This window comes from Magnolia sinica, chromosome 1 (assembly GCF_029962835.1).
Source record: "Magnolia sinica isolate HGM2019 chromosome 1, MsV1, whole genome shotgun sequence".
NCBI lineage: Eukaryota > Viridiplantae > Streptophyta > Magnoliopsida > Magnoliales > Magnoliaceae > Magnolia > Magnolia sinica.
The window spans coordinates 25257450-25266702 of record NC_080573.1 but is presented as its reverse complement, the minus strand read 5'-3'; the positions used below and the strand labels follow the sequence as shown (position 1 = coordinate 25266702).

Here is a 9253-nt window from a genome sequence, read left to right as displayed (position 1 = left end):
TAGGATTATATGTATTTAAAGTGGGTCTATTGAAAAGTCTTTAATAATTATTCACGACATTAGAGTCGTATGTATGTTGCAAGCGTAAATACCACAAACTACTTCCTTAGCCTTATTCTTCTGAAGTTCCATGGCCTCGACTCTTCTTATGAGATTAGCCACCCTTACACTCAAGTTATCTTCATCTTTTAAAGTATACATTCCTCCCCTTTCCTTTGATTGAGTAGGCTTAGAAGTGGTGGTTTTTGGAGAGATGTCCCATGATTGTGCATTTTCAACAAGTCTGTCTACATAATCTCACACATCATTAACATCTTTGTTTATGAATTCCCCATTGCATATCGCCTCGACCAATTGGCACATGGAAGATGTCAGTCCATCGTAGAAGAAATTTGTGATGTGTCATATTTCAAAACCGTGTTGTGGGCATGAACTGACAAGATCCTTAAACTGCTCCCAACATTGGAAGAATGTTTCATCTTCCTTTTGGGCGAAGTTCATGATAAACTTTCTGAGGGTGTTCGTTTTATGATATGAGAAATTTTTCTTAGTGAACTCCCTTGTCATGTCATTTCATCTGCTAATCAATCGTGGACAACGGTGCCAAAAACTTGTTCACTCCCCAAGTATAGGGTTATGATGTAGTAATAAACTCGGTGAGATCGAGGTCGAATCCCAAGGGACGTAACGTGAAACTAACTAGAACTAGAACTAGAATGAGATGAAATCTAAATCGAGTGTAATTTGAGGAATAATGATGAAATAATTATCTAAAACTTAAACAATTCAGGGAAAGGAACTAGGGATTCAGAGGATCCACTTGTAGAGATCAGGGAGATCTTATGCCTGTTTCAAGAACTCAACTGGACTTAGAGTCCCATCTTCATGAAAATCAAGACTGAACTTCCTTTGATATAGTTTTTAAGAGATGAAAGGTATATGAATTAGAATGGATTCCATCACCAAACCATGCCCATGAGACAAAGTAAACAACAGAATTAAACTAATTACTAACCAATCAACAATGTATGAAGGTTAGGAAGGGTACCGTCATCCGACCATGCCCAGGAGACGATGGTGAACAATAGGGCTTCCTGACGTCATAAACATAAAAAGGAAAGGAACATGCTCAAAGCTATCGTAGACCCATTGTAATTTTAGTCACAACAGACCATTGAAAACTAAAAAACATTCCCTTAATTAAACTAAAATCAACATACATTAAGTCTAAACAAAAGGCACAAGCAAAAAGTCTCCCATCATGCTACAAGCTTCACCTCTTAGCCCTAGCTAAGAGGTTTAGCCGACCATGATTAGGTTATCCTCAAAATTAAGCATAAAGAAAAATAGTAAATAAAACTAAGAAAAATCTTCTCAAACTCTCTCTTCTTACGTACCAGCTTAGATAGAAATTTAATCCCCTCTCTTCTCTCTCTCTTTTCCTTTTACTCATTTTTTCTTTTCCTTTTATAGAGCACGGAGTCGGCGACAGCTTGCGTGTGTAGCCCTTAAGCACAGCAGAAAACGGTGTGAAAGTTTTACGCACTGTAACAGAATCGTGCGTAACAGAGCTTACGCTGGTTGTTTGGTGGGGCCCATTCCTGACGATCAGCAAGAAATCCAGTCCATTTATTGGATTACTCTTGAAAATTCAGTAAAACTGGATGATTTCTAGACCGAATTTGGTGTGTCTCACCCGCCTTGTTCGTTGTACCATCAGTCTCTATTTAGACGAATGGGGACTGATCTCTGTGGTTTCCTAAAATGTGTTACCTATTTTAGGGAGAGAGGACCTGTGGGCTCCTGATGGATGGTCCAGATTCATCATATGGACCATGATGGTGGCCCACAGAGATCAACCGCAACCTCTATTGCGAAACAGAGTCGACGCAGTCGACTCTGTGAAGTGTGACGGCCCTTTGATTGCGGTCAGGTGGAAGATCCATACCGCCCATTGAATTCATGACGAAAAACCATTTGGGAAGGACAATTCGGGTTTGATTTTGGTGTGGTCCACAAAACTTTTCATTCCACCTTCCATCTTGCGTTTGAACCGTTGATATCCGATCTCTGCTGCCTCTTGAAACTTCTTCACCTAGGCGATGGTAACATGGGCCGTGTGATTCTAATGGACGGTCCAGATTCATATATGGACCATGATGGTCACCCACAGAACCCCAACAGCAAGTCCCTGTGCGGACGCTGTGCCATGAAAACGGAAAATCCGTTTCAAAGCAGGAGAGCTCGGTCAATGGCCTATTGACCGAGCTCCTTGGCGTGGTGCACGGCGGGTGCTCATGTGCTGTGCACATGCACTCACATCAGTGGGACCCACCTTGATGTTATAAGAGATCCATTCCATTCATCTGCTTTAGCACCCCCTTTAAGTGGTTAAGACCAAACTTGAAGCATACCAGGATTCAAGTCGGCCCCAAATTGGAGATTTGGTGGGCTGATCTAACCATTGGACCACTTCCACAGGAATTTGAGGCTTTAAATTCAATGTGTACGGTTAATTTATGATCTTCAGGCCCTGTATGAAGTTTCGAACCGAACGGATGGTGGGAACCTTATGATCTTGCATTCTAGATGTCTTTAAGGCCGCTTGAGCTTCAATTTCACAAGTTTCTTGGATCTCTAGCGTGTAAATCCATCAATCTTGGTCCCCTAGGGTCCGTCCCTTGCCTTGGTGAATTCTGAGCATTAAATCAATACTTTTAGTACCCTGTTTCAGTCCAAGCTCGTAAATATACCTTGCAGCATAAACACGATTAAAGTAGGGCGTTAAACAGTATCAAGTTCGTAAAACCAGGTAATAACTGGGGTCTAATATGCAATATTTTACCCTTAACACAACCCCCAACCAACATCTTGCTGGTCCCGAGCAAAGTATGCGAAAAGTAAGTTGAGAATTACAGGACAATTTCTATAAACTCGAGTGATTTTTACAAAATAATCCAGATAAAAAATTCTAAGATTCATGAATGTTGGGTATTACTTTCTCCGGGACTCAAGCGCATGGTAAACTTCATAATCAAGTTCAAAGTATTAATGCATGAATTAGAACATTTCTAAACATTGAGTTCCATAGGTGTATAGTTTAATCTCGACTTATCATCATTAAAAGTCACTTCTCTATTTCAGGATATCATTGGTAATCAACAAGAGAATTCATGACAACTAAAACTTGCTTTACAGATCATCTTTTCATTCTTCCAGCTTTTGATTTTTCCATTAAAAGTAATGCCAAGAAGGGGAATCAAATCCTCACCTATAGGGAGCAAACCTATGGTGAAGACTGTAAACCTAACCCTTTTCACATATCATCCAAGGGGAATTAAATATATACCTATGGGGAGCAAACCTATGGTGAAGATTATGACGGGCAAATTTTTCAGGTTCCAAGCTGGTTCCTTAGATGCTTAGCGATTACCAAGTTATAATTCAATATCGAACTGAAACCTTAATGTGAAAGCGAGATGTGACATATGAAATCATGACTCAATCAATGTTTATATTTTCTAATTCTGGATTAACAATTTAAACTTAACTGTGAAATCTAACAGATACTGAATCCAAGAGTCCTAAATTATCAACATCACGTATCTTATAATTCTGAATAAAAGATTGCAAAAACAAAACACTTCGAGTTCACAAAAATTTCCAGAAATTTTTTTAAAATTTTCACACATTTTGCTCAAGACCACGAAAACACTGATTAGGTAACATAATCTCCCACCCCCAACCGAAAATTTACATTGTCCTCAATGTAAAGGAAATAAGCATGCTATGCACATGGGACAACGAAAATATAAGAAGAGTGATGGAAAGATAGTACCTAGACGAAAGAATCAAGAGACTTTCCAAAGATATTTATGTAAGAGCGGGTCAGCACAAGAGAGAAACTAACAAAAGTAAACTATCCTAAAATAATGTAGAAAGCAAAGTAACCTAGAACAGCATAAAGCAAACTACCCTAGTCCTATGAAAACAGGAAACCTACCTATACCTCCATCAGACTAGGAAATCAATCCTGGTAAACAGGATCAGTCAGAGGTATGGACATGTCCTCTGAATCAAATTTCTCGACAAATGGCTTTAAGCGATGTCCATTTACTTTAAACTCCTTGTCATTGTCAGGATCTCTTATCTCAACGGCCCCATGAGGATACGCAGTGACCACAATGTAAGGGCCAGTCCAACGAGATCGAAGCTTACTTGGAAAGAGATGTAATCGAGAATTATATAAAAGGACTTTTTAACCAGGTGTGAATGATTTTCGTAGAATACGTTGGTCATGAAACGCCTTCATTCTGTCCTTATAAATTCTCGAGTTCTCGTATGCATCGTTCCGGATTTCTTCGAGTTCATTCAACTGAAGTTTACGTCGTGAGCCAGCGTTGTCCAGATTGAAATTCAATTTTTTTATTGCCTAGTAGGCTCTATGTTCCAACTCCACAGGCAAGTGGCAAGCCTTCTCATAGACAAGTCTAAAGGGAGACATTCCAATAGGTGTTTTTAAAGCAGTACGGTAAGCCCATAAGGCATCGATCAATCGGATTGACCAACCCTTACGGTCAAGGTTAACCATTTTCTCTAAAATGTATTTGATCTCCTTATTAGAAATCTCAACTTGCCCACTTGTCTGTGGATGGTATGGGGTGTTCACCTTATGAGAGATACCATATTTCTTCATTAAACTCTCGAATAGTCTATTACAAAAGTGTGAGCCCCCATCACTAATGATAGCACGAGGCGTTCCGAATCGGGAAAGAATGTTTTCTTTTAGAAATTTAATGACCGTGCGATGGTCATTATTCGACACTAATCGCTTCAATATATAGATTTCCAAAAGATTGGGGAAATGGTCCCATGAAATCAATGCCCCAGTAATCAAATTCCTCGATGATAAGAATGACATTCAAGGGCATCATATTTCGACGGGACAACGCTCCTAATTTCTGACAACGCTCACAAGCTTTGCAAAAGTTATGAGTGTCCCTGAACATAGTGGGCCAGTAAAAATCACACTGCAAAATCTTGGCTGTGGTCTTTTTAGCAGAAAAGTGACCACCACAGGCCTGTGAGTGACAAAGGAGATGACACTCTGATGCTCATCGTTTGGCACACATCTCCTCAAGATCTGGTCTGGACAATATTTAAACAAATATGGATCGTCTCAGAAAAAGTTGCGCACCTCGAGAAAGAATTTCTTCTTATCTTGTGCAGTCCACTGTGTCGGCATGGAACCTGTGACAAGATAATTAGCGATATCAGCGAACCAAGGTGAATGAGAAACTCTAAACAGTTGTTCATCAGGGAACATGTCATTGATATGGGTCGCCTCAAGGGAATCAGAGGTATTAAGGCGAGAAAGGTGGTCGGCCATTACGTTCTCTACTCCCTTTTTATCTTTAATCTCCAAATCAAACTCTTGGAGTAGAAGGATTCATCGTATCAGGCGGGGCTTAGAATCATTTTTAGAAAGAAGATACTTAAGTGCCGCATGATATGTGTAGATAATGATCTTGGATCCGATCAGGTAGGACTTAAATTTTTCCAAGGCGAACACTACGGCTAAGAGTTCCTTTTCCGTTGTCGAGTAGTTCACTTGGGCAGGATTTAGAGTCCTACTCACATAATGAATGACGTAAGGCCTCTTATCTTTTCTCTGACTTAGAACCGCTCCAAGAGCATAATCAGAAGCATCACACATAAGCTCAAAAGGAAGGCTCCAGTCGGGTGGTTGTATGATGGGTGCACTAGTCAACATGCCCTTAAGCTTAGTGAAAGCTTCCTGACATGGCTCAGTCCACTCGTATGGTGCATCCTTTTGAAGTAGATTACATAAAGGATGAGAGATGAGACTAAAGTCCTTTATGAATCTTCTGTAAAACCCAGCATGTCCTAAGAAGGATCGCACGTCCCGTATGTTCTTGGGTGGAGGTAGGTTAGAGATAAGATCAATTTTTGCCTTATCCACCTCGATTCCTTTGGACGAGATAATATGTCCAAGGACAATTCCCTTATGAACCATGAAATGACACTTCTCCCAATTAAGTACCAAGTTCTTATCTTCACATCTTTTCAGCACACTTTTAAGACTCTCTAAGCACTCGCTGAAAGATGAACCAAAAATAGAGAAATTGTCCATGAAGACCTCTAGATATTTCCCCACCATGTCAGAAAAGATATTCATCATGCATCGTTGAAATGTGGCAGGGGCATTACATAATCCGAATGGCATCTTTCTGTAGGCAAAGGTGCCGTAGGGACATGTAAATGTGGTCTTTTCCTGGTCCTCAGGGGCGATTTCAATCTGATTGTAGCCCGAATACCCGTCAAGGAAACAGTAATAGGAATGACCAGCTAGCCTTTCCAAGATTTGATCAATGAAGGGCAAAGGAAAGTGGTCCTTCCTCGTGACGGTATTCAGCTTCCTGTAGTCAATGCACATTCTCCAACCAGTAGTAACTCTAGTTGGCATGAGTTCATTATTGGCATTGGCTACGATGGTGATCCCGGACTTCTTAGGAACCACCTGAGTTGGACTCACCCATTGACTATCGGATATGGGGTATATGATACCCACATCCAATAGTTTAAGAACCTCGGCCTTAACCACTTCCCTCATGTTTGGATTTAGTCTACGTTGTGATTGCTGAGCGGTCTTCGCATTATCCTCAAGATATATGCGGTGAGTACAAATCGAGGGGTCGATTCCCTTGAGGTCCGCTATCGTCCATCCAAGGGCTCCCTTATGCTCAATGAGAGTAGATATGAGCATACTCTCCTGTTCTTTCTCCAGATGGGCAGAGATCACCACTGGGTATGTCTCATCTTGACCTAAATATGCGTATTTCAAATCAGAGGGCAAAGGTTTTAGGTCAAGCTTCGGTGGCTTGAGGTTAGACGGTAGAGGCACTACATCGGTTTGTGGCAATTCTTCAAATTGTGGCCTCCACCGGTTAACTTCAAGTACCGGTGCAGTATCAAGCAAGGCACACGTCTCCCTAATCATGTCATCATCAAAATCATGGGAGTGGGCCAGGCACGTCTCTAGAGGGTCAGAGGATAAGGTCAGAGGTGTCGTATCTTCCACGAAAGAGTCAATCATGTTAAGGTCATGAAAATCGTCATCATCCTCTAAGTTTCTGCCGTTATTGAAAAAGATATTTGACTCTAATGTCATATTCCCAAAAGACATAATCATGACACCAATCCTGCAATTGATAATTGCATTTGACGTGGCAAGGAATGAGCGACCAAGAATGACAGGAATCTGAGTGTTCATGTTCTTGATGGGTTCGGTGTCCAGGATTATAAAATCTACAGGGTAGTAAAATCTATCATCTTGGACCAACACATCCTCAATTATCTCTCTTGGTATACGAACAGAGCGATTAGCAAGTTGTAGTGTGGTTAGGGTGGGTTTTAATTCACCCAAACCTAACTGTTTGTATACCGAGTAGGGAATCAGATTGACGCTCGCTCCTAAGTCAAGAAGTGCGTGATCAATTCGATAGTCCCCGATTACACATGATATGGTTGGGCTACCGGGATCTTTGAATTTCTGTGGCACGTCTTGCTTTAGGATGGCACTCACTTTCTCAGTCAAGAAGATCTTCTTTTGAATACTCTGCCGTCGTTTGGTCGTGCATAAGTCTTTCAGGAATTTGGCATATGAAGGTATCTGTTTTACGACATCAAGTAGAGGAATGTTGACTTTCACTTGTTTCAACACCTCTAGGATATCCTGAGAGTTAGAGAGAGGTTTTGGTGCGACCAACCGTTGGGGAAATGGAGCAACTGGCTTTTCTAGAAGTTCCGGTTCTAATTTTTGTGGGGCATCACTAGATCCATCATTGTTGTGCTCTTTCGGTTCTTGAGGCTTTTCAGGCCTAGCCGGAAGGGTTTTATCAATGATCTTACCACTCCTAAGAGTGGTGATGGATTTAGCTTGTTCCATCTGATTTGAGGAGCTAGGGTCACTTATTTCATATTGCAGTTTGGGATTGGGGAGAGGTTGAGCAGGAAGCACCCCTTCCCTCCAATTGTTAATTGTGACTTTATCCTTTGAATAGACGACGCAAGCCTTTAAATGGATGATGTAAGTGATCCTATTACTGATCTGATATCTTGGTTGAATAACTCTTGGTCTTGAATGTGTTTAGAATTGAATCCTCTTGAGGTTTCCCCTGATTTGGATTTTGATTGAAGAAACTTTAACGGGTAGCAGTTTGTCCATTTCTCCAACTAAAGTTTGGATGATTTTTCCAACCAGGATTATACGTATTAGAGGTCGGTCCATTGAAAGGTCTTTGATAAGTATTTACGACATTGGATTGTTCATTCAACACTTCTCGAAAGGCGGGTATTGTAGGGCAATTTTCAGTTGTATGAATGTTGCAATCACAGATGCCGCAAACACTTTCATTAACCTTATCCTTCTTTCCTTCCATGGGCTCAAATTTCCTTATGAGCGTAGTCACTTTATACTTGAGATCATCCTCTTCTTTTAAAAGATACAATCCACCTTTCTCCTTAGATTGAGTCGGCCTAGACGTGGTGTTCGATTTTGGGTAATAATCCCATGATTATGTTTTTTCAGCAAGAATATCGAGGTAATCCCATACCTCGTCAACATTTTTGTTAATGAATTCTCCATTACACATTGTCTCGACTATTTGGCGCATGGAAGATGTCAGTCCATCGTAGAAAAAATTTGTAATGCGTCACGTTTCAAAGCCGTGTTGTGGGCATGAACTGACCAAATCCTTGAACCTTTCCCAACATTGGTAAAATATTTCATCCTCCTTTTGAGTGAAGTTCATGATTACTTTTCTAAGGGTAATCATTTTATGATGTGGAAAAAATTTCTTTATAAATTCACTTTACATATCATTTCATGTGCCAATGGATCTAGGACGCAATGAATGTAACCACGTCTTAGCCTTCTCCTTCAAGGAAAAAGGAAAGAGTTTCAGCCTGATTGTGTCCTCAGACACATTTTGAAAATATAAAGTGGCTATGATCTCATCAAACTTTTTCAAATATAGATATGGTTCTTCAGATTCAAGCCCATGGAACTTAGGAAGGAGTTGGATAACCCCTGGCTTGATGTCCATATGTCCTGTATTTTCAGAAAAAATCATGCATGAGGGCGTACTCACCCCCGCTGGTTGTAAATAATCTCGTAAAGTACGAGGCGGAGGTGCTTGATGCACCTCATTCTCATCCTGAATGTCCTCCA

General features: G+C 40.7%; 2 non-coding genes across 2 annotated transcripts; both read left to right on the top strand.

Annotated features, from left to right (window-relative positions):
* The first annotated feature begins 412 nt into the window (after positions 1–412).
* Positions 413–519, top strand: LOC131222622 (small nucleolar RNA R71). Its single transcript, XR_009160129.1, has one exon. It is a non-coding gene; the product is annotated as a small nucleolar RNA R71 (small nucleolar RNA).
* An 8226-nt stretch (positions 520–8745) lies between these two features.
* On the top strand, positions 8746–8852 carry LOC131222294 (small nucleolar RNA R71). The gene has a single exon (XR_009159987.1). It is a non-coding gene; the product is annotated as a small nucleolar RNA R71 (small nucleolar RNA).
* Positions 8853–9253: the final 401 nt, after the last annotated feature.